General features: G+C 41.7%; 4 pseudogenes; all 4 read left to right on the top strand.

The window, feature by feature from the left end:
* LOC139358625 (zinc finger protein 337-like) overlaps window positions 1-27,238 on the top strand; it is a 259,532-nt pseudogene that overhangs the window by 2,021 nt on the left and 230,273 nt on the right.
* On the top strand, window positions 18,081-19,424 carry LOC139358622 (zinc finger protein 337-like; annotated as a pseudogene).
* Window positions 19,925-21,622, top strand: LOC139358624 (zinc finger protein 337-like; annotated as a pseudogene).
* LOC139358623 (mediator of RNA polymerase II transcription subunit 28 pseudogene) lies at window positions 25,399-26,798 on the top strand (annotated as a pseudogene).

The following is a 27,238-nucleotide window of genomic DNA, read 5'->3' as shown; positions in this document are numbered from 1 at the left end:
CACCTGGCTAATTTTTATATTTTTAGTAGAGACAGGGTTTCAGCGTGTTGGCCAGGCTGGTCTCAAACTCCTGGCCTCAAGTCATCCGCCCGCCTCAGCCTCTCAGAGTGCTGGGATTACAGGCACAAGCCACCGTGCCTGGCCACAAATGGAATTTAAATTCATCAGGCACCTACAGAGATGCCAAACTGGTCACGTGCGTAGTTGCAGAACAGATGTACTGTGAGAAGGGCTCTTTCAAAAGTGCTCCATCCACTAATTCAGATGTGCTCAGACTGCCCTATACAGCACTGGATTTTTGGTAGAAATCAGATCTAACCTGGATCTGAATTCTGGGATCCTGCAGTGGAGATTTACATTTTCCAGCGCAGGTCCCAAATGATCAGTTGTCATTTTATCAGAAGATCCATGAGAGCTGTGTCTTGCTCATTTAGAAATTCATGGAGTATCTAACTCAGAACATGGCTCAGGGTACCGTAAAACTTTAGTAATGTGTTATTTACTGTTCATATGTTTGTAGGAAACACTGTTACTTAATTTTTTGAGTTTCCCTCTTCTCCCTGCCTAGGTTTAAAGCTCCACGCAGTTGAAACTCTCTGTGCTTCTAGGAAGCCCCATTAAGACTACCTAGCACCATAAATACTGGGGCCAGGCAGAGACGGAGGTCTTGGAACTCCAGGCACAGGTGGCAGAACCTGGAATCCTCCAACTGCCTGAGTGCAACACTGTCCCTGGTGAGCATGCCTGGGTTTTGTGTTACAGGCTTTCTTGGCATTTGGGGATGTCACTGTGGATTTCACCCAAAAGGATTGGAGGCTGCTGAATCCTGCTCAGAGAGCCCTGTACAGGGAGTTGACACTGGAGAACTACAGCCACCTGGTCTCACTAGGTAAGCGTGGCTTCCCTCGAGCCTAACATTTGACCTGTGGCGCCTCTGATGTTGCCATAGGGTTAGGTTCAGAGACAAGAATGTTGTTTTCTCTATTCCCCTGAGGAAGGTCTACCTTTGGTAAAGTTTCATACTGACTGCCACTGGGCACCTGCAGGCCTCTTTCCCCACCCTGCGGCTCCCCCTGGGGGTTTGTACTCTGAGCATGGTAGACAGGGTCCTCCTGAGCCTTCCCCCTCTGAGTCTCCCTCCCTTCCTGCCCTGGGTGGCTCCAGCAAATGGCCCCTGGAGCCTACAACCAGGAGTCACCTTATGGTTTTTTTCCCTGTGAGCAGGAATTCTCCATCCTAAACCAGAACTCATCAGGTGGCTAGGGCAAGGGGAAGCGCCCTGGGGAGAAGAGAGAAGATGCCGGCCAGGCCCCCGTGCAGGTGAGGGGATAGACAGGGCAGACAGAGCACAAGGCACTCAGCCTTTCAGGAGGGAGGAGGCTTCTCTGAGGCCAGGGGACCTGGAAGCTGTTCTGGCCTCCTTGGCTGCTCTTCAGACCACCTGGCCCTGCCTGCCTTTCAGTCCTTGCTGAGTGAGGGGTTCTCTTGGGGCCCCTGGACTCCTTCTCCCAGGAAGCCTCCTTTCCCCCTACTTGCTAGGCTTCTTTCTCCCACTCAGTCTCCTCATTTGTGACTTTCCTCGTGACTGCCCGACTGCAAGCCTAAGTCTGTCGCCCCTTCCTGATACTGTCAGGGTATTCCTATGTTAGCTTCTTTTTGTTTTGTTTTGTTTTTTATTTATTTTTCCGTATAAGTAAATATAAATTTTTTGACATAATTTGGATCTCATTCTTCTATATACTGATTTTCTTTTTTTTTTAAATTTAAGTTCTGGGGTACATGTGCACAACATGCAGGTTTCTTACATAGGTATACATGTGCCATATTGGTTTGCTACACCCATCAACTCATCATTTACATTAGGTATTTCTCCTAATGCTATCCCTCCCCCTGCCCCCCAACCCCCAACATTCCCCAGTGTATAATGTTCCCATCCCTGTGTCCATGTGTTCTCCAACTCCTACTTATGAGTGGGAACATACAGTGTTTGATTTTTCACTTCTTATGTGACTCTGCTGAGAAAGATGGTTTCCAGTTTCATCCATGTTCCTGCAAAGGACATGAACTCATCCTTTTTTATAGCCACATAGTATTCCATGGTATAGATGTGCCACATTTTCTTTATCTGGTCTATCATTGATAGGCATTTGGGTTAGTTCCAAGACTTTGCTATTGTGAACAGTGCTGCAATAAACATACATGTGCCTGTGTCTTTATACTAGAATGATTTATAATCCTTTGGGTATACACCCAGTAATGGGATTGCTGGGTCAAATGATATTTCTAGTTCTAGATCCTTGAGGAATCGCCACACTGTCTTCCACAATGGTTGAACTAATTTACACTCCCGCTGACAGTGTAAAAGCGTTCCTATTTCTCCACATCCTCTCCATCACCTGTTGTTTCCTGACTTTTTAATGATTGCCATTCTAACTGGCATGAGATGGTATCTCATTATGGTTTTGATTTGCATTTCTCTAATGACCAGTGATGATGAGCATATTTTCTAAGTTTGTTGGCTGCATAAATGTCTTCTTTTGAGAAGTGTCTGTTCATATCCATTGCCCATTTTTTGATGGGGTTTTTTTTTTTTTTTGTAAACTTGTTTAAGTTCTATTTTAGCTTCTTAAAACCTCTGTCCATTATTCTTCTTCAATTCCCATAGCTTTTTTCCTTGTCTTTTAATGTTTTAAGCAGTACTACTGTTGCCAGAGGTCACTTCACCTTCCTCCTTCCCCCATTTCCCCCAGAAGTACTGCCTGAGTGGGGCTGTGGTCTAGAATTGTGCACCCTCTTAAGTCCCCTTAGTCACTGCAGTGGTTCATCAGGACTCATGATGATGATGATGATGATCAGGACTCATGATGATGATGATGATCAGGACTCGATGATGATGATGATCAGGACTCATGATGATGATGATGATGATGATGATCAGACTCATGATGATGATGATGATGCTCAGGACTCATGATGATGATGATGATCAGGACTCATGATGATGATGATGATGATCAGGACTCATGATGATGATGATCAGGACTCATGATGATGATGATGATGATGATCAGGACTCATGATGATTACGATGATGATGATCAGGACTCGATGATGAGGATGATCAGGACTCGATGATGATGATGAGGACTCATGATGATGGTGATGATCAGGACTCATGATGATTATGATGATCAGGACTCATGATGATGATGATGATGATCAGGACTCATAATGATGATCAGGACTCATGATGATGATGATGAGGAGGACTCAAGATGATGAGGATGATGATCAGGAATCATGATGATGATGATGATGATCAGGACTCATGATGATGATGATGTTGATCAGGACTCATGATGATGATGATGATGATCAGGACTTGATGATGATGAGGACTCATGATGAGGATGATGATCAGGACACATGATGATGATGATCAGGAATCATGATGATGATGATGATCAGGACTCATGATGATGATCAGGACTCGATGATGATGATGATGATGATGATCAGGACTCACGATGATGATGATCAGGACTCGATGATGATCAGGACTAATGATGGTGATGATGATCAGGACTGATGATGATGATGATGATCAGGACTCATGATGATGATGATGATGATCAGGACTCATGATGATGATGATGATGATATGATCAGGACTCATGATGATGATGATCAGGACTCAATGATGATGATGAGGACTCATGATGATGATGATGATGATCAGGACTCATCATGATGATGATGATCAGAACTCATGATGATGATCAGGACTCATGATGATGAGGACTCAAGATGATGATGATGATGATCAGGACACATGATGATGATGATCAGGAATCATGATGATGATGATCAGGACTCATGATGATGATGATGATGATCAGGACTCGATGATGATGATGATCAGGACTTGATGATGATGATCAGGACTCATGATGATGATGATTAACACTGATGATGATGATGATCAGGACTCATGATGATGATGATCAGGACTCATGATGATGATGATGATGATCAGGACTCATGATGATGATGATCAGGACTCATGATGTTGATGATGATCAGGACTCATGATGATGATGATTATCAGGACTCATGAGTCCTGATCATGAGGATGATGATGATTATCAGTACTGATGATGATGATGATGATCAGGACTCATGATGATGATGATGATGATGATCAGGACTCATGATGATGATGATGATGATGATCAGGACTCATGATGATGATGATGATGATGATCAGGACTCATGATGATGATGATGATGATCAGGACTCGATGATCAGGACTCATGATGATGATGATGATGATATGATCAGGACTCGATGATGATGATGATCATGACTCATGATGATGATGATGAGGACTCGATGATGATGATGATCAGGACTCATGATGATGATGATCAACACATGATGATGATGATGATGATCAGGACTCATGATGATGATGATAAGCAGGACTCGATGATGATTTTGATCAGGACTCATGATGATGATGAGGATGATCAGGACTCATGATGATGATTATGATGATCAGGACTCATGATAATGTTGATGATCAGGACTCATGATGATGATCAGGACTCATGATGATGATGATGATGAGGACTCGATGATGATGATGATCAGGACTCATGATGATGATGATGATCAGGACTTATGATGATGATGATGATCAGGACTCATGATGATGATGATGATGATCAGGACTCATGATGATGATGGTGATGATCAGGACTCGATGATGATGATGATCAGGACTCATGATGATGATCAGGACCCACGATGATGATGAGGAGGAGGAGGAGGAGGACTCATGATGATGATTATCAGGACTCATGAGGATGATGATGATCAGGACTCGATGATGATGATGATGATGATCAGGACTCATGATGATGAGGATGATCAGGACTCATGATGATGATGATGATGATCAGGACTCATGATGTTGATAATGATGATCAGGACTGATGATGATGATGATCAGGTCTCATGATGATGATGATGATTAGGACTCATGATGATGATGATGATGATCAGGACTCATGAGTCCTGATCATGAGGATGATGATTATCAGTACTGATGATGATGATGATGTTGATGATGATCAGGACTCATGATGATGATGATGATGATGATCAGGACTCATGATGATGAGGATGATGATCAGGACTCAATGATGATGATGATCAGGACTCATGATGATGATGATAAGCAGGACTCGATGATGATGATGATCATGACTCGATGATGATGATGAGGACTCGATGATGATGATGATCAGGACTCATGATGATGATGATGATCAGCACTCGATGATGATGATCAGGACTCATGATGATGATGATTATCAGGACTCATGATGATGATGCAGATGATGATCAGGACTCATGATGATGATGATGATGATCAGGACTCATGATGATGATGATGATTAGGACTCATGATGATGATGATCAGGACTCATGATGATGATGATGATCAGGACTCATGATGATGATGATCAGGACTCGATGATGATGATCAGGACTCATGATGATGAGGATGATGATGATCAGGACTGATGATGATGATCAGGACTCGATGATGATGATCAGGACTCATGATGATGATGATCAGGACTGATGATGATGATGATCAGGACTCAATGATGATCAGAACTCATGATGATGATGATCAGGACTCATGATGATGATGATGATGATGATCAGGACTCATGATGATGATGATCAGGACTCGATGATGGTGATGATGGTCAGGACTCCATGATGATGATGATGCTCAGGACTCATGATGATGATGATGGTGATCAGGACTCATGATGATGATGATGATCAGGACTCATGATGATGATGATCAGGACTCATGATGATGATGAGGACTCAAGATGATGAGGATGATGATCAGGACACATGATGATGATGATCAGGAATCATGATGATGATGATGATCAGGACTCGATGATGATGATGATCAGGACTCATGATGATGATGATAATCAGGACTAATGATGATGATGATGATCAGGACTTATGATGATGATGAGGACTCAAAATGATGAGGATGATGATCAGGACACATGATGATGATGATCAGGAATCATGATGATGATGATGATGATCAGGACTCATGATGATGATGATGATGATCAGGACTCATGATGATGATGATGATGATCAGGACTCATGAAGATGATGATGCTCAGGACTCGATGATGATGATGATCAGGACTGATGATGATGATGCTCAGGACTCTTGATGATGATGATGATGATCAGGACTTATGATGATGATGATGATCAGGACTCATGATGATCAGGACTCATGATGATGATCAGGACCCACGATGATGATGATGAGGAGGAGGAGGAAGAGGACTCATGATGATGATGATTATCAGGACTCATGATGATGATGATCAGGACTCGATGATGATGATGATGATCAGGACTCATGATGATGATGATGATCAGGACTCATGATGATGATGATCAGGACTCATGATGATGATGATGATGATCAGGACTCATGATGATGATGATGATTATCAGGACTCATGAGTCCTTATGAGGATGATGATGATTATCAGTACTGATGATGATGATGATGATGATGATCAGGACTCATGATGATGATGATGATCAGGACTCATGATGATGAAGATGATGATCAGGACTCGATGATGATGATCAGGACTCATGATGATGATGATAAGCAGGACTCGATGATGATGATGATCATGACTCATGATGATGATGATGAGGAGGACTCGATGATGATGATCAGGACTCATGATGTTGATGATGATCAGGACTCATGATGATGATGATGATCAGCACTCTATGATGATGATCAGGACTCATAATGATGATGATGATCAGGACTGATGATGATGAGGACTCATGATGATGATGATGATCAGGACTCATGATGATGATGATCAGGACTCATGATGATGATGATGATCAGGACTCGAAGATGATGATCAGGACTCATGATAATGATGATGATGATGACCAGTACTCCATGATGATCAGGACTCATGATGATGATGATGATGATAATGATCAGGACTCATGATGATGATGATGAGGACTCATGATGATGATGATCAGGACTCGATGATGATCAGGACTCATGATGATGATGATGATGATTAAGACTCATGATGATGATGATGATGATCATCAGGATTCATGATGATGATGATGATCAGGACTCATGATAATGATGATGATCACGACTCAATGATGATGATCAGGACTCATGATGATGATGATCATCAGGACTCATGATGATGATGCAGATGATGATCAGGACTCATGATGATTATGAAGATGATGATCAGGACTCATGATGATGATGATGATGATCAGGACTCATGATGATGATGATCAGGACTCATGATGATGATGATGATTAGGACTCATGATGATGATGATGATCAGGACTCATGATGATGATGATGATGATCAGGACTCATGATGATGATGATCAGGACTCGATGATGATCAGGACCCATGATGATGAGGATGATGATGATCAGGACTGATGATGATGATGATCAGGACTCGATGATGATGATCAGGATTCATGATGATGATGATCAGGACTCATGATGATGATGATCAGGACTCGATGATGATCAGGACTCATGATGATGATGATCAGGACTCATGATGATGATGATGATGATCAGGATTCGATGATGATGATGATGGTCAGGACTCGATGATGATGATGATGCCCAGGACTCATGATGATGATGATGATGATCAGGACTCATGATGTTGATGATGATCAGGACTCATGATGATGATGATGATCAGGACTCATGATGATGATGATGATAATCAGGACTAATGATGATGATGATGATGATCAGGACTTATGATGATGATGAGGACTCAAGATGATGAGGATGATGATCAGGACACATGATGATGATGATCAGGAATCATGATGATGATGATGATGATGATCAGGACTCATGATGATGATGATGATGATGATCAGGACTCATGATGATGATGATGATCAGGACTGGATGATGATGATCAGGACTAATGATGATGGTGATGATCAGGACTGATGATGATCAGGACTCATGATGATGATGATGATGATGATCAGGACCCATGATGATGATGATGATGATCAGGACTCATGATGATGATGATGATGATATGATCAGGACTCATGATGATGATGATCAGGACTCAATGATGATGATGAGGACTCATGATGATGATCAGGACTCGATGATGATGATCAGAACTCATGATGATGATTATCAGGACTCATGATGATGATGAGGAGGACTCAAGATGATGATGATCAGGACACATGATGATGATGATCAGGAATCATGATGATGATGATCAGGACTCATGATGATGATGATGATAATCAGGACTAATGATGATGATGATGATGATCAGGACTTATGATGATGATGAGGACTCAAGATGAGGATGATGATCAGGACACATGATGATGATGATCAGGAATCATGATGATGATGATGATCAGGACTCATGATGATGATGATGATGATGATCAGGACTCATGATGATGATGATGATCAGGACTGGATGATGATGATCAGGACTAATGATCATGGTGATGATCAGGGCTGATGATGATCAGGACTCATGATGATGATGATGATGATGATCAGGACCCATGATGATGATGATGATGATCAGGACTCATGATGATGATGATGATGATATGATCAGGACTCATGATGATGATGATCAGGACTCAATGATGATGATGAGGACTCATGATGATGATCAGGACTCGATGATGATGATCAGAACTCATGATGATGATTATCAGGACTCATGATGATGATGAGGAGGACTCAAGATGATGATGATCAGGACACATGATGATGATGATCAGGAATCATGATGATGATGATCAGGACTCATGATGATGATGATGATGATCAGGACTCGATGATGATGATCAGGACTAATGATGATGGTGATGATGATCAAGAATGATGATGATGATGATCAGGACTCATGATGATGATGATGATGATCAGGACCCATGATGATGATGACGATCAGGACTCATGATGATGATGATCAGGACTCGATGATGATGAGGACTCATGATGATGATGATGATCAGGACTCGATGATGATGATGATGATCAGGACTCGATGATGATCAGGACTCATGATGATGATGATGAGGACTCAAGATGATGATGATGATGATCAGGACCCATGAAGATGATGATCAGGAATCATGATGATGATGATGATCAGGACTCATGATGATGAAGATGATGATCAGGAATCATGATGATGATGATGATCAGGACTCATGATGATGATGATGATGATCAGGAATCATGATGATGATGATGATGATCAGGACTCATGATGATGATGATCAGGACTCATGATGATGATGATGATGATCAGGACTCATGATGATGATCAGGACTCATGATGATGATGATGTTCAGGACTCATGATGATGATGATGTTCAGGACTCATGATGATGGTGATGATCAGGACTCATGATGATGATGAACAGGACTCATGATTATGATGATGATGATCAGGACTCATGATGATGATGATGATCAGGACTCATGATGATGATGATGATGATGAGGACTCATGATGATGATGATCATGATCAGGACTCATGATGATGATGATGATCAGGACTCATGATGATGATGATGATCAGGACTGATGATGATGATAATCAGGACTCATGATGATGATGATGATCAGGACTCATGATGATGATGATCAGGACTTGATGATGATGATGATGATCAGGACTCATGATGATGATGATGATCAGGACTCATAATGATGATGATGACCAGGACTCATGATGATGATGATGATCAGGACTCATGATGATGATGATGAGGAGAACTCATGATGATGATGATCAGGACTCGATGATGATGATCAGGACTCGATGATGATGATCAGTACTCATGATGATGATGATCAGCACTCGATGATGATGGTGATCATGACTCATGATGATGATGATCAGGACTTGATGATGATCAGGACTCATGATGATGATGATGATCAACACTCATGATGATGATGATGATCAGGACTCATGATGATGCTGATGATCACCACTCATTGATGATGATCAGGACTCATGATGATGATGATGCTCAGGACTCTTGATGATGATGATGATGCTCAGGACTCGATGATGATGCTCAGGACTCTTGATGATGATGATGATGATCAGGACTCGATGATGATGATGATCAGGACTCCTGATGATGATGATGATCAACACTCATGATGATGATGATCAGGACTCATGATGATGATGATCACGACTCGATGATGATGATCAGGACTCATGATGATGATGATGATGAGGACTCATGAAGATGATGTTGATGATCACGACTCATGATGATGATGATGATCAGGACTGATGATGATGACGATGCTCAGGACTCTTGATGATGATGATGATGATCAGGACTCATGATGACGATGATGATGATCAGGACTCATGATGATGATGATCAGGACTCATGATGATGATCAGGACCCATGATGATGATGATGATGTTGAGGAGGAGGAGGACTCATGATGATGATGATTATCAGGACTCATGATGATGATGCTCAGGACTCATGATGATGATGATGATGATCAGGACTCATGATGATGATGATGATGATCAGGACTCATGATGATGATGATGATCAGGACTCATGATGATGATCAGGACTCATGATGATGATGATGATCAGGACTCATAATGATGATGATCAGGACTCATGATGATGATGATGATCAGGACTCATGATGATGATGATGATGAGGAGAACTCATGATGATGATGATCAGGACTCATGATGATGATGATGATCAGGACTCGATGATGATGATGATCAGTACTCATGATGATGATGATGATCAGCACTCGATGATGATGGTGATGATCAGGACTCATGATGATGATCAGGACTGATGATGATGATGATCAGGACTCATGATGATGATGATGATGATCAGGACTCATGATGATGATGATGAGGACTCGATGATGATGATCAGGACTCATGATGATGATAAGCAGGACTCGATGTTGATGATGATCAGGACGCATGATGATGATGATGATGATCAGGACTCATGATGATGATGATGATCAGTACTCATGATGATGATGATGATCAGGACTCATGATGATGATGGTGATGATCATCAGGACTCATGATGATGATGAAGACGATGAGGACTCATGATGATGATGAGGACTCATGATGATGATGATGATGAGGACTCATGATGATGATGATGATCAGGACTCATGATGATGATGATGAAGATCAGGACACGATGATGATGATGATCAGGACTCATGATGATGATGATGATGATGATCAGGACTCATGATGATGATGATGATCAGGACTCATGATGATGATGATGCTCAGGACTCATGATGATGATGATGATGATCAGGACTGATGATGATGATGATGCTCAGAACTCTTGATGATGATGATGATCAGGACTCATGATGATGATGATGATGATCAGGACTCATGATGATGATGATGACGCTCAGGACTCATGATGATGATGATGATCAGGACTCATGATGATGATGATGCTCAGGACTCTTGATGATGATGATCAGGACTCATGATGATGATGATGATGATCAGGACTCGATGATGATGATGATCAGGACTCATGATGATGATGATCAACACTCATGATGATGATGATGATGATCAGGACTGATGATGATGATCAAGACTCGATGATGATGATCAGGACTCGATGATGATGATGATCAACACTCATGATGATGATGATGATGATCAAGCCTCATGGTGATGATGATGATGATGATCAGGACTCATGATGATGATGATCACGACTCAGTGATGATCAGGACTCATGATGATGATGATCATGACTCGATGATGATCAGGACTCATGATGATGATGATGATAATCAGGACTCATGATGATGATGATGCTCAGGACTCATGATGATGATGATGATCAGGACTGAAGATGATGATGATGCTCAGGACTCTTGATGATGATGATGATCAGGACTCATGATGATGATGATGATGATCAGGACTCATGATGATGATGAAGATCAGGACTCATGATGATGATCAGGCCTGACCCATGATGATGATGATGAGGAGGAGGAGGACTCATGATGATGATGATGATGATCAGGACTCATGATGATGATGATGATGATGATCAGGACTCATGATGATGATGATGATCAGGACTCGATGATGATGATCAGGACTCATGATGATGATGATGATGATCAGGACTCATGATGATTATGATGATGATGATCAGGACTCGATGATGATGATGATCAGGACTCAATGATGATGATGAGGACTCATAATGATGATGATGATCAGGACTCATGATGATGATGATCAGGACTCATGATGATGATGATGATGATCAGGACTCATGATGATGATGATGATGATGATCAGGACTCATGATGATGATGATCAGGACTCATGATGATGTTGATGATGATCAGGACTCGATGATGATGATGATCAGGACTCGATGATGATGATGACCAGGACTCATGATGATGATGATGATGATGAGGACTCGATGATGATGGTGATGATCAGGACTCATGATGATGAAGATCAACACTCGATGATGATGATGATCAGGACTCAAGATGATGATGATCAGGACTTGATGATGATGATCAGGACTCATGATGATGATGATGATGATCATGACTCATGATGATGATGATGATGATCAGGACTCAAGATGATGATGATCAGGACTTGATGATGATGATCAGGACTCATGATGATGATGATGATGATCATGACTCATGATGATGATGATGATGATCAGGACTCGATGATGATGATGATCAGGACTCATGATGATGATGATGCTCAGGACTCATGATGATGATGATCAGGACTCATGGTGATGATGATGCTCAGGACTCTTGATGATGATGATGATGATCAGGACTCATGATGATGATGATGATGATGATCAGGACTCAATGATGATGATCAGGACTCATGATGATGATGATGATCAACACGCATGATGATGATGATGATGATCAGGACTCATGATGATGATGATCAGGACTCGATGATGATGATCAGGACTCATGATGATGATCAAGCCTCATGGTGATGATGATGATGATGATCAGGACTCATGATGATGATGATCACGACTCGATGATGATCAGGACTCATGATGATGATGATGATGATCAGGACTCATGATGATGATGATGATGATCAGGACTCATGATGATGATGATGCTCAGGACTCATGATGATGATGATGATGATCAGGACTGATGATGATGATGATGATCAGGACTCATGATGATGATGATGATCAGGACTCATGATGATGATCAGGACCCATGATGATGATGATGATGAGGAGGAGGAGGAGGACTCATGATGATGATGATGATTATCAGTACTCATGATGATGATGATGATGATGATCAGGACTCATGATGATGATGATGATCAGGACTCTTGATGATGATGATGATCTGGACTCGATGATGATGATGATCAGGACTCATGATGTTGATGATGATCAGGACTCATGATGATGATGATGATCAGGACTCATGATAATGATGATGATCAGGACTCATGATGATGATGATGATGAAGACTCGATGATGATCAGGACTCATGATGATGATGATCATCAGGACTGATGATGATGATGATCAGGACTCATAATGATGATGATGATGATCAGGACCCATGAGTCCTGATCATGAGGAGGAGGATGATGATGATCAGGACTCATGATAATGATGATGATGATGATGATCAGGACTCATGATGATGGTGATGATGATCAGGACTGATGATGATGATGATCAGGACTCATGATGATGATGATGATGATCAGGACTCGTGATGATGATGATCAGGACTCGTGATGATGATGATGATCAGGACTCATGATGATGATGATGATCAGGACTCATGTTGATGATGATCAGGACTCATGATGATGATGACGATCAGGACTCGATGATGATGATGCTCAGGACTCATGATGATGATGATGATCAGGACTCATGATGATGATGATCAGGACTCATGATGATGATGATGATCAGGACTCATGATGATGATGATGATCAGGACTCATGATGATGATGATGATGATCAGCACTCATGATGATGATGATCAGGACTTGATGATGATGATCAGGACTCATGATGATGATGATCAGGACTTATGATGATGATGATGATCAGGACTCGGTGATTATGATGATCAGGACTCATGATGATGATGATGATGATGAGGACTCATGATGATGATGATGATGATGATCAGGACTCATGATGATGATGATGGTGATCAGGACTCATGATGATGATGATGATGATCAGGACTCATGATGATCATGATAATCAGGACTCATGATGATGATGATGATGATGATCAGGACTCATGATGATGATGATGATCAGGACTCATGATGATGATGATGATCCGGACTCATGATGATGATGATGATGATCAGGACTCATGATGATCATGATAATGATGATCATCAGGACTCGATGATGATGATGATGATGATTCTTGCCTCGACGACGATGATGATGATGATTCTTGCCTCTAGGGTGGACTTGTTCTCTCTTGGAGCAGTTTTAATTCACAGTTAGGCCCTGTTTTCCTCTCTTCTCTTTTCATTCTAGTTTACTGGCTTCCCTCACTCCTCACAGTGAGACCACAGGAGACTGCTAAAAAGTGATGTTAAGTTTTCTGCTTATGACAATGATAAATTTAGTTTTCTCTGTCTTGTTTCGTGTCAGTTTCAGGGTCATCTGTTTCTATTGACCTTTATATCCTATTTAGTGAATGTGTGGACAGATTTAGTCTTACTTAGCTGCAGTTCTCCTCGAGTACTTAGAAGTGTCTTTATGTCTTGTTTAAGAAACCCTTCGTAGATCAAGTTTATAAAGATACAAAGATTTAAAGATATAAAGTTTTGTTTTGTTTTGTTTTGAGACGGAGTTTCACTCTTGTAACCCAGACGGGAGTGCAGTGACACGATCTTGGCTCCCTGGAACCTCCGCCTCCCAGGTTCAAGCAATTCTCCTGTCTTAGCTTTCTGAGTAGCTGGGATTACATGTGCTCACCACCACCCCTGGTTAATTTTTTTTTGTATTTTTACTTGAGATGGGTTTCATCATGTTGGCCAGGGTGGTTTTGAACTCCTGACCTCAGGTGATCCACCCGCCTCGGCCTCCCAAAGTGCTGGGATTACAGACATGAGCCACCATGCTTGGCCAATTATATATAAAAATTTTTGTTGTTGTTGCTTAACTCTTCTGTGTCTTTACAGATTTTTTTTAGGGAGGGCAGTTTGAACTATCCAATACTTGAAAAGATGGTTTTTACATCTTCTATATTCATAGTGGATTGTTCTATATCTACTAAGTTTTGTAGGACCTACTTTATATATTTTAGCCTACTATTAAATACATGCAAGGTTAGAATTATTATAATTTTATTGGCTTACAGGGAATCTTGTGTCCTCTGTACTTTCACCCTCATCTCCCATTCCTGGATTATTTTGAAGCAAATCCTGGTCATCATATTTCATTTGTAAAACATAATAATAGTTACTATATTATTATCTATTTCATTTAATATTAATATTAGTTCTTAAGATATTTTTGGTGACTGTAATGCTCATTTAACTTTCCTTATTTCATGGCATGTATATTTTGAGTTTACATCCTATAATACTTTCTTTCTTCCAGCATTTTTTTGTGAAGCAAATGTTAAACAATTATATTTTGGTGGATACTAAAAAGTTGAAAGGCTTATAGAATGAACACCTGTCAGTCTACCACCTACAGTCAGCATTTAGCTCTGTGCTCCATATTCTTTATCACTTACTTATCTAGCTGTACATTGCTCTCTCCATAAGTCCATCTTCCTTTTGATGCTCTTTAATATTGGAGACATCATTATCCTTTACTGATAAACACTTCAGCATGCATATCAATAAGTAATATTATAATGTTTCTTTGTGGTTCTTCTTAGGACTTATGTAAGATGCATAAATCTTAAGTGTAACATTCAGTGAGCTTTGACATATGCATATCTTTATGTAATCTGGACCCCTATGACAACACATAACAATTACTTTCACCCCAGAAGTACTCTTATGCCTTTTTCCAGTCATTTCCTGCCCCCACATCCACCAAAGAAAATCACTATTTGGATTTTGTTCAATATGCCTTAATTTCACCTATCTTAGAACTTGTTGTAAGTGGAATTACACAGTATACTCTCTGTCAGAAAATTAGCAGGTTGATTTTTTTTTTATGGTTATTGTTGTTGACTTTGTCCTGTTGTTTCCCAAAAAAGCAGGTTCATACAGACTGTGGAGTTCTTTCTCATTCCTTGCTTCCCACCACCCCATAAAAAATGTGGGGGCATCCACTGAGAAATTTGGAGCCGGTGTGTGTTTTCATGGGTATGAAGTCTCTGCTTTTGGATTTATGATCGGTGCCACTCCCTCAGTTTGCATAGGTGGGAACAGACTCCTTTCTTAGTCATCTCAAATATCATAGAAATGACAAAATATCATAGACTGGGAGGCTTAAACAACAGACATTTATTTCTTACAGTTCTAGAATCTGGGAATTCCAAGATGAAGGTGCTGGCACCTTTGCTTCATTGTGAGGGTCCCCATCCTGGCTCGCAGGCTGCGACCTTCTTGCTGTATCCTCTCATGGTCACCCCATGATCTCAACTAAACCTGTTTATCTCCCAACAACTCCACCTCCAAATACCATCACATTGGAGGTTAAGGCATCAACATATGAGTTTGGGGGGGGTGCTAACGTTCAGTCCATTATCAACTCCCTTCTCTCGCCCCCATATTAATTGCTTGCTGATTTGTCCGTCAGTTAATTAAAATAAAAGGCTTCTTGTCTACCACTGACTTCTGAAAGTGTGAATGTTTAATGTAATGGGAGTACATGTTAGGATTTTATTTAACTCATAAGTGAGGTTACTGGCAGAATGACAAAGCTGGTTCAGTGCAGGTATGAGAAGATGGGGTGTATGTGGGTAGTGCCAAAATAACACCATTGTAAGTTACCCTGTAACTTTACAGAATCAGCAAACTTAACTCTCATTATCTGAGTGATCAGAAAAATTAGAAATTATACAGATGATGTAGGAAAGCTCATATAATCATATATCCGACAAGTTTTGGAGTACTTTTCCTGGACAACATGGCGAAATCCCATCTCTACAAAAAATACAAAAATTAGCCAGGCAGTGGCACCTGTGGCTTGACTATAGGCAGGCACCTGGAGTTCAGCTATTCGGGAAGTTAAGTTGAGAGGATCGTGTAAGCCTGGGAGGTCGAGGCTGCAGTGAACCATGATCATGCCACTGCACTCCAGCCTGGGCAACAGAGTGAGACCCTGTCTCAAAAAAACAAAAGTTTTTATCATAATGGGATTTTGAATTATATCAAATCCTTTTCTGTATCTGTTGAGATGATCATATGTCTTTTGGTCCTTCACTCTGTTGATGTGATGTATCACAAGTATTGATTTGTGTATGTTGAATCATGATTGCATACCTGGGATAAATCTCATTTGGTCATGGTGTATTATCTTTTCTGTGTTACTGGATTGGGTTTGCTAGTATTTTGTTGAGGATTTTTCCATTTAGCGTCATCAGGGATATTGGCCTGTAGTTCTCTGTTTTTGTTGTGTTCTTGTCTGTTTTTGGTATCAGGATAATGCTGGTCTTGTAGAATGAGTTAGGAAGAATTCCTCCCCGCCCCGCTTCAGGTTTTTGGAATAGTTTGAGAAGAATTGATATTTGTTGTTCTCTATGAGTTTACTAGAATTAAGCAGTAAAGCAATTGGGTCCTAGGTTTTTCTTTGATAGAAGACTTTTCATTACTGATTCAGTCTCATTGTTGGTCTGTTCTCCAGGAATATATGCAGAACATGTCCTGCGGCCCAAGAATCTTGGACTTGCACATCAGAGGCAACAGCAACTACAATTTTCTGATCAAAGCTTCCAGAGTGACACAGCTGAAGGTCAAGAGAAAGAAAAAAGCTCTAAGCCCATGGCATTTTCCAGCCCACCCCTAAGACATGCAGTAAGCTCAAGGAGGAGGAACAGTGTAGTGGAAATAGAGTCTAGTCAAGGCCAGAGGGAAAATCCTACAGAAATAGACAAAGTATTGAAAGGAATAGAAAATTCAAGATGGGGAGCATTCAGGTGTGCAGAGCGTGGGCAAGACTTCAGCCAGAAGACGATAGTAATCATACACAAAAAAGCACATTCCAGGCAGAAACTTTTTACATGCAGGGAGTGTCACCAGGGCTTTAGAAATGAGTCAGCATTGCTCTTGCACCAGAAGACACACACAGGAGAGAAGTCCTATGTATGCAGTGAGTGTGGGCGAGGCTTCAGCCTCAAAGCAAATCTCAGACACCAGAGGACACACTCAGGAGAGAAGCCTTTTCTGTGCAAGGTGTGTGGACGAGGCTACACCAGTAAGTCATACCTCACTGTGCATGAGAGAACACACACAGGAGAGAAGCCTTATGAATGCCAGGAGTGTGGGCGAAGGTTTAATGATAAGTCCTCATACAACAAGCACTTGAAGGCACATTCAGGGGAGAAGACTTTTGTGTGCTAGGAGTGTGGGCGAGGCTATACTAATAAGTCATACTTCGTTGTGCACAAGAGAATACACTCAGGAGAGAAGCCTTACAGATGCCAGGAGTGTGGCCGAGGCTTTAGCAATAAGTCACACCTCATCACACACCAGAGGACACACTCAGGGGAGAAGCCCTTCGCGTGCAGGCAGTGTGAGCAAAGTTTTAGCGTGAAAGGAAGTCTCCTCAGACACCAGAGAACACACTCAGGGGAGAAGCCTTTTGTGTGCAAGGATTGTGAGCGAAGCTTTAGCCAAAAGTCAACTCTCATCTACCACCAGAGAACACACTCAGGGGAGAAACCTTTCGTTTGTAGAGAATGTGGGCAAGGGTTTATTCAGAAGTCAACCCTCGTGAAACATCAGATCACACACTCAGAGGAGAAGCCTTTTGTGTGCAAGGACTGTGGACGAGGCTTTATCCTGAAGGGGTGGCCTGCCCCTCCACACCTGTGGGTGTCTCTCGTAAGATGGAACGAGAGACTTGAGAAAAGAAATAAGACACAGAGACAAAGTATAGAGAAAGAAAAGCGGGGGCCCAGGGGACCGGCGCTCAGCTTACAGAGGACCCACGCCGGCCCCAGTCTCTGAGTTCCCTTAGTATTTATTGATAATTATCTTTACCATCTTAAAGACAGAGGAGTGGCAGGACAATAGGATCAAAGAAAAAAGAGGAAATCGGCAGTAAGACATATGAACAAAAACCTCTGTGACATGAATAAGTTCAAAGGACAATGCTGTGCCTTGAGATGCATATGTAAACATCTCCATAAACCTTTTGGCAGCATAGTTTCAGTCTATCACATGGGGAGAAACATTAGACAATACCTAGCTTTCCTAGGCAGAGGTCCCTGCGACCTTTGGCCGTGTACGTGTCTCTGGGTAGTTGAAATTAAGAGAATGGTGATAACTTTTAACCAGCAAGCTACCTTCAGGCATTTGTTTAACAAAGACACATCCTGCACAGCCCAAAATCCATTAAACCTTGAGTCACCGCAACACATGTCTCTTGCAAAGGACAAGGTTGGGGGTTGGGTCACAGATTAACAGCATCACAAATACAGAACAAAATGGAGTCTCTTATGTCTACTTCTTTCTATATAGACACAGTAACAGGCTGATCTCTCTTCCTTTTCCCCACATATCCAAAAGTCAACCTTCACATTACACCAGAGGACACACTCAGAGGAGAAACCTTATGGATGTCGGGAGTGTGGGCGAAGGTTTCGGGATAAGTCCTCGTGTAACAAGCACCTGAGGGCACACTTGGGAGAGAAATGTTTTTTCTGCAGGGATTGTGGGCGAGGCTTTACCTTGAAGCCAAATCTCACCATACATCAGAGGACACACTCAGGAGAGAAACCCTTCATGTGCAAGCAGTGTGAGAAAAGTTTTAGTTTGAAGGCAAATCTTAGACATCAGTGGACACACTCAGGGGAAAGGCCATTTAATTGCTAGGATTGTGGGCGAGGCTTCATCCTAAAGTCAACTCTCCTCTTCCACCAGAAGACACACTCGGGGGAGAAGCCTTTCATCTGTAGTGAATGTGGGCAAGGATTTATCTGGAAGTCAAACCTTGTGAAACACCAGCTTGCACATTCTGGCAAGCAGCCTTTTGTATGCAAGGAGTGTGGTCGAGGCTTCAACTGGAAGGGAAATCTCCTCACACACCAGAGGACACACTCAGGGGAGAAGCCCTTCGTGTGTAATGTGTGTGGACAAGGCTTCAGCTGGAAGAGAAGTCTCACCAGACACCACTGGCGGATACACTCCAAGAAGCCTTTTGTGTGCCAGGAGTGTAAGCGAGGCTATACCAGTAAGTCAGACCTCACTGTGCGTGAAAGAATACACACAGGAGAGAGGCCTTATGAATGCCAAGAGTGTGGACGAAAGTTTAGCAATAAGTCATACTACAGTAAGCACTTAAAGAGACACTTACGTGAGAAGGGTTTTTGTACAGGGAGTGTGGGTGAGGCTTCATCTTGAAGCCATATCTCACCAGCCATCAGAGGACACACACAGGAGAGTAACTTTGCTTTGTTACAAGCTTCAGTTGAGGCTGCATAACTTGTTTGTGAAGATATAACAAAGGCAGACAGAATCCAGAGGGCCACAGAGAACCTGAATTCAACCCATGTGTCCCCAAGAGATTCGGAGAAAAGAGGTCAATGTTTAAGGAACAGAGATGCCAGTTGAGGGGAGGGCATTATTTAGGCTATTGGGGAAATATGGTCTCTTTCCTACTGAGCACATGTTCTTGTATTTGTGCCAGGCTGTTTTTTCTAAGGACTGCTCTTAGCCAGTGACTGCAGAGCAGGGATACCAAGGGAAGTCTGTTACTGACAATCTCCCCAACCTCCTTGGACTGCAGGCAATCTAGGACACCTCCACCAAACCTCTTCTTGCACTTTCCTTCCCTCTGGCTGCCCTCCCAGCCTTCCTTGGTTTGAATGTTTTGTCCCCTCCTTAATTTATGTTGAAACGCTACATAAACTGTTTACTGTTGAAACAGTGTGACAGTATTAGGAAGTGGGACCTTTGGGAAGTGATTAAGTCAAGTCATGAAGATAGAGTTTTTGTGAATGGGATCAGGTGCCCTTATGAAAAGGCTTGATAGAGGGAGTTTGTCCTGTGGCCCTTGTATTTTCTGCTCTGTGAGGACACAATGCTCCTCCCTTCCAAAAGATGCAGCATGAAGGCATCATCTTAGAAACAGACATGAGCCCTCAACAGACAATTGAACCTACTGATATTTTGATGATGAACTTCGCCTCCAGAACTCTGGGAAAATAAAGTCCTCTTTATACATTTCCTAGCCAGTGGTATTTTGTTATAACAGCTCAAATAGACTAAGTAACTGCTCCCCTCATCATTCTCTCACAATCATATCTTGAAATAAAATCTCTGTACATGCAGTCCCATCTTGGTCTTTGCAGAGAACTCCCTCCAACACAGTGATACCAAGAACAGTCTGACAAAACAGGTGGTAAAATAGGGATCTGGGGACCACTCACCTGCCTGGCAGGAGTAAAGCAGGTTGGCTAGTGGGGCACAGGTAGGTGGTTAGCTGCAAAATATTTCACAGGTGATTTCCTGAGAAAATGCTTCAATGATAGAGAATGCTGTGGCATGTGTGATGATGCAGGCCTTAGAAAATGTAGAGAAAGTGCCTACAAAGAGCGGAGTAGACTGATTATCGCTGATCTGCATTACCACCTGCAGAAGGACCTTGAGAAATTGAAGACGTCATTCAGCCATTAGCAAACAGTGGTTAAGTAAACCAGGACTCCTTGATGAGTGCTTACGAGGCCTTTATTTTCTTGGATAGAAGGCAGAATCATTGCCCAAATATGTAGGCTGAAGGCCTTGTAGTTACAGTGGCAGAGCTCTACAGATGTTGGAATGCTTAGCCAATGCATGTCTATTTTGTAGAGGTCAGACCCTTTGTGAGGAAAATCTGGGATCCTGAAAAATGATACAGGAACATCTCCATGGATGCCCAAGATTGCCTCTGCCATGCTCCCAGCCACAGACCATCTGAGTGTGTAGAAATGGCCCATCCTTCCTTACGAATAGCATTTCCACCATTCATTACCACAGAACCTTCACAATTAAGGCCAGCTTAATGCACATGTGCCCTACATAGCTGTACACAACCCCTGTCCAGCACAGGGAAGATACATGCAATATGCCTATCCTTTTGTAAACGGTATTTGTGATGCTTGCCCTTCAACTTCCATAACTTTCCTCATACTCATTTTGAGTTTCACTATACATTGTGGGTTCACCAGAATTCTGTGCTTCTCTTCCGTATTAAACACATTTACATCTGAGTAATCAGGGACACTGACAGCCCCAAGAGACACCACTGTCCATTTGGACCCAGAATTTGATTTGAATTCAGAAGACAACATCTTAGCATAAACAGCCAAGGAACCTGGTCAACGCATTTCCTGCTCAAGTTCCTTTTGAGCAGGAAAATGATCACACAGATGGGATTGGAAACATAAGGCAACTCATAGCTACTTTTTCCCTGTTTCTTACTCAACATGAAGTTAGTGCACTGGTAGAATGTGCATATGGAGAAGTGAAGTAAAACAGTTGAATTAGAGATTAGACACAGTGGTTCATGCCTATAATCCCAACACTTTCTGATGCCAAGTTGAGTGGATCGCTTGAGTGCAGGAGTTCAAGACCAGCCTGGCTAAAGTGGCAAAATCCCATCTCTACAAAAAACTAGCCAGGTGTGGTGGCACATGCCTGTAGTCCAAGCTACTTGGGAGGCTTAGATGGGAGGATCACCTGAGGCTGGGGAGTTGAGGCTGCAGTGAGCTGTGACCACACCACTGCACTCAAGTCTGGGCAACAGAGTGAGACCTTGTCTAAACAAAAACAAAAACAAAAAAAAAAAAGGTTGAATTAGTTTCTGCAACATTTCTAACATTCTAAAAAAAAAACACATCCTAATAGGAGCAACAAAGTAGAAACTGTCATTTCACTGATTGTGCTGATTAAATGGGCAATGCACAATATAATGATGAACAGGAAAGCTCGACAAATACATATGTACACACACACACACACACACATATATATATATAATATAATTATATAAATACATAATTATATTTGGGATTACACTTGTAACCCCAGCACTTTGGGAGGCCGAGGCAAGTGGATCACGAGGTCAGGAGATCAAGACCATCCTGGCTAACATGGTGAAACCTAGTCTCTACTAAAAATACAAAAAATTAGCCGGGTGTGGTGGCGGGTGCCTGTAGTCCCAGCTACTCGGGAAGCTGAGGCAGAATGGTGTGAACCTGGGAGGTGGAGCTTGCAGTGAGCCAAGATCGCGCCACTGCACTCCAGCCTGGGTGACAGAGCGAGACTCCATCTAAAAAAAAAAAAAAAAAAAATTGCCAAGAACTACCCAGCATGTATCAGCAGAAAGTTGAGTCCCTAATATGACAGTATTCCTCAAGAAAATAAACTATTTACCTGGGGACAAACTGACTACATCAGCCACCTGCCAGCCTCTAAAAAACAGTGATTCAGCCTCACAGGGATAAATACCTGGATTTATTCCAAACATGGATTTGCCTTTCTAGTCCTGTAAGGCTCAGCCAGCACTATTACTCATGCCTGATCCAAAGACATGAAATACCAAGTAATATAACATCCAACCCAGGAGATTCACTTCATAGCAAAAATGCTATCGGAGTGTAAGAGTAGATAACAACTCTAAATATATATGTATCCAACAACAGAGCACTCAGATACATAAAGCAAATACTATAAAAAATAAAGATTCCAAGACAATAACTATTGAGAACTTCACTCCACTGTCAGCATTGGATCATCTAAACAGAAAAATCAACAAACATTGGATTTAAACTGCACTTTAGACCAAATGGACCTAACAGATATTTCAGAATCTTTTATCCAACAGCTATAGAACACACATTCTTCTCATCATCACATGGAACATTCTCCAGGGTAAACCTAATACATTAGGCCACAAAACAAGTCTCAACTTTTTTTTTTTTTTAAAGACAGGGTCTCGCTCTCTCATCCAGGCAGGAGTGCAGTGCTGTTATCATAGCTCACTGCAGCCTTGAACTCTTGAGCTCAAATGATCCCCTCTTCAGCCTCCCAAGTAATAAGGACTACAGGTGCACACCACAATGCCTAGTTAATTTTCAACGTTTTGTAGAGACAGTGTCTCACTATGTTGCCCAGTCTTGTCTCAAACTCTGGGCCTCAAAGAATCCTCCCACTTGAGGAGCTTCAGATTCCCAAAACACCTGGATTACAGGCATGAGCCACCAAGCCTGGCCTCAACAAATTTTTAAAAATTGAGGCCTGTAATCCCAGAACTTTGGGACGCTGAGGCGGGCAGATCACAAGGTCAGGAGTTCAAGACCGTCCTGGCTAATATGGTGAAACCCCGTCTCTAGTAAAAATACAAAAAATTAGCTGGGCGTGGTGGCGGGCACCTGTAGTCCCAGCTACTCAGGAGACTGAGGCAGGAGAATGGCATGAACCCACGAGGTGGAGCTTGCAGTGAGCCAAGATCCGCCACTGCACTCCAGTGTGGGCGATAGAGCGAGACTCCATCTCAAAAAAAAAAAAAAATTTATATCACATCTAGTATCTTCTCAGACAACAATGGAATAAAACTACGTATCAATAACAAGAGGAACTTTAGAAACTACAAATACATGGAAATTAACATATTCCTGAATGATGGTCAATGAAGAAATTAAGAAGGAAATAAAAACATTTCTTCAAGTAAAAAATGTTGGAAACACACATCTCAAAACCTATGGGATACAACAAAAGCATTGCCATGAGGGAAATTTGTAACAATTAATAACTAGAGTCAAAAAGCAGAAAGACTTCAAATAACCTAATGAGACACCTCAAGGAAAGAAAAACCAAACCCCAAATTAGTAAAAGGAAGACAGAATAAAGATCAGAACAGAATAAAACAAAATAGAGACAAAATCTACAAGGAAACAATCACAGGGAAAGTTGTGTGTTTTTTTTTTTGTTTGTTTGTTTGTTTGTTTTTAAGATAAAGAAAATCAATAAACCAGTAGCCAGACTAACCAACAATACAAAGAGGAAGCTCAAATAAATAAAATTAGAAATGAAAAAGAAAACATTACAACTGATTCCACAAAAATGCAAAGGATCATTAGAGACTCTTATAAGCAACTACACACTAACAAAGTGGAAAACCTAGAGGAAACGAATAAATTCCTAGATGCATTTTATATAACAAGATTGAATCATAAAGAAATACAGGCTATTCAAGACATGGTGGCTCCACTAGGTGATATGTTCTCTTAGCAGCTACCAGGGATCCCACCACCCACACTGGAGCTCCGGGGCCAGGCTTCACTTCTTCAGGCAGCACCAGATACTCTGAGACCTTCTAACAGTACCGGGTGAATGAGTTGGAGTCATCTTTCAAGGCTTGCTTAGCTTCTCTGGTGAGTGAGGACTATGTCAATGGCATTGATCAGGAAAACATTTAAACTGGTGTTGATCAGTATATCTAGGAGTTTCTGGATATTGCAACACAGGCAGAATGTTTTCCTACAGAAAACGATTGCAATTATTTGTCCAGACACCAGAGCAAGTTACCAAAGAGGATATCTCAGAACTAAGGAATGAATTACAACAGAAACACACACTGTCCAGAAGCACTTGACAAAGCGGAGGCATTGGCAACAGGGGCTGAAGGGCATCAAATGTGCAGCACAGAACACCAGCCAGCAGCCCTCAGGGCTCCTCCGTGTACCTCAAGCAGGCATCTGCCAACATCCCTGCACCCCAGAAGCTGACCTGAGCACAAAGGTCAAGGCCATCAGCCCAAGATTGGGCTGGTGTCTGAGGCCGCCCTGTGCAGACAGTTAGCCACAAATCCCTTCTCGTGAACTTGGGATTTTGAATGAAGGAGTTAGTTTTATGCTCCCACCTAAATTTTTTTCACTATTTTTATAAGCTGTTAATGTCTTAAGTACTTTACACAATGCCCAGAGCTTGAGTAAACCAAATTCTTTTTCTCTTTAGCACAGTTAAGACTGTCAGTGTGGTGACACTTATAGATTCTGTGTTTTTATGTTTGTATGACTTTTCATTTTTTTGTGTGTATTTCCTATTATTTGATCTGAGGGAAAAAAAATTGCAATAGCCTGAGAATCAGGGGATTAGGATTTTGGTTGTAGGCCTTTTATGATAATTACCCTTCAGTGGTAGTATAGAAAAATATGTAAATTTGCTGTTTCAAGACTTCAGAATACTTCAGAAGAGGAATCTAATGCAACCATGTTTGTAATGCGTCCAAAGCTCTTAGAATGGGGATTTTTTGTGTGAATAGGTCAGAATAGGATTAAGGTTTCCTGGGTTAGGGTAGTCACATTACGGTAGGATCCTTAGGTTGAGGCTGACTTTTATTCAGGGTAAGGTTATATTTTGTGTGGTGTTGGTTTACTTTTTTTTTTTTTTTAATAGGGAGGGACATAGTAGGATCAGTGATATGCTAAATTTTGTCATGTTCTGCAATAAGGAATCCATTTAAGTAATGGGGCAGACCCTGTTCTCAGTAACATGACAGTTGGGGCATAGGTGAAGTATGAGAGGCTAAAGCTTGCTCTGATTATCTTTTTTTGTTTTCAGTTTTGTTTGCTTATATTGTTTTTATTTTACATTTTGGGAAGAGAGAGATTTTCCATTAAGAAGATTTTTGCTGTGGAGTTGATTCCAAGGGACTGGGGTCTCAGGGTGGAGGTGGGCTTGCGGGTGCGATCCTTGGCTACTTAACCTCCACCAAGAGCATGCGGCGCCTCTGCCTTTGGGAAGATATTTTGCTCTCTCGTTCGTTCCACAGGCCACCTCAGATACTCTGTTGAATTGCTG

The sequence above is a fragment of the Macaca nemestrina genome, chromosome 15, assembly GCF_043159975.1.
Source record: "Macaca nemestrina isolate mMacNem1 chromosome 15, mMacNem.hap1, whole genome shotgun sequence".
NCBI lineage: Eukaryota > Metazoa > Chordata > Mammalia > Primates > Cercopithecidae > Macaca > Macaca nemestrina.
Note: the sequence above shows the minus strand (reverse complement) of the source record. Positions and strands in the feature narration are given on the sequence as shown.